The sequence below is a fragment of the Octopus bimaculoides genome, chromosome 21, assembly GCF_001194135.2.
Source record: "Octopus bimaculoides isolate UCB-OBI-ISO-001 chromosome 21, ASM119413v2, whole genome shotgun sequence".
Taxonomy (NCBI): domain Eukaryota; kingdom Metazoa; phylum Mollusca; class Cephalopoda; order Octopoda; family Octopodidae; genus Octopus; species Octopus bimaculoides.
Window position 1 is genome coordinate 15,258,854 of NC_069001.1, and position 1,004 is coordinate 15,259,857.

The window sequence follows — 1,004 nt, forward strand, 5'->3', positions numbered from 1 at the left end:
CCCTGGACTGGCTCTTGTGCGGGTGGCACATAAAAGACACCATTTCGAGCGTGGCCGTTTTCGTGCGGGTGACACGTAAAAGCACCCACTACACTCTCTGAGTGGTTGGCGTTAGGAAGGGCATCCAGCTGTAGAAACTCTGCCAAATTTAGATTGGAGCCTGGTGTTGCCATCCGGTTTCACCAGTCCTCAGTCAAATCGTCCAACCCATGCCAGCATGGAAAGCGGACGTTAAACGATGATGATGATGATGATGATGATATACATATATATATACATATATACACATATATATTATGTCAATCTATTTTATTACTAACAAGCATAGCCCTTTACCATCCAGATTATTTTCTCAAATGTAATGCTTATTTATTGATAGTTTTTAATTAATTATGCATTATCTTGCAGCTTTGAGATTCCAATGATGTGTTTGTTTAGTTTTAGAATGATGTTGTAAGGTAGGTGTAAGAGGCTGAGTCTTGCTCGTTTGAACATAAAACAGGTGGAATATTCGAGCTGGATACGGCCCTTTAAACACTAAAGTGATCATGAAGCTGTTAGAGTCTCTTTCCCATTACACTATCTGAGAAATGAAGGACTGGATCAAATCTTGTCAGATTTACTATCCATCACCCACATTTCCTGTTCCCATCTAACATTAACCATCTATACTACTAGCTACCACCCTATATTAAGTTCATCCCATTACAGACTGGTGTCTCCCTCCAGGGTGGAGTCTTGTACTACCCATCACTTATTCAGATAATACTACTTTAATCCAAGTAAGCATTAATAATTAGCTTATCTAGAACAAAGTCAAGTATTTGAATTTCCTCAATATTTTTTTTTTCTATGTCCTTAACTAGTTATCTGTTTGTTATCTATTAGTGAAGCATTAATGTCATTTATCTATCTAATTAACTAATTAATATACTGAAACACACCTTAAAGTGATTGTAAGGCAAATTTGTTTTCTGTTTTACTTTTTTTTTTTTTTTTTTTTT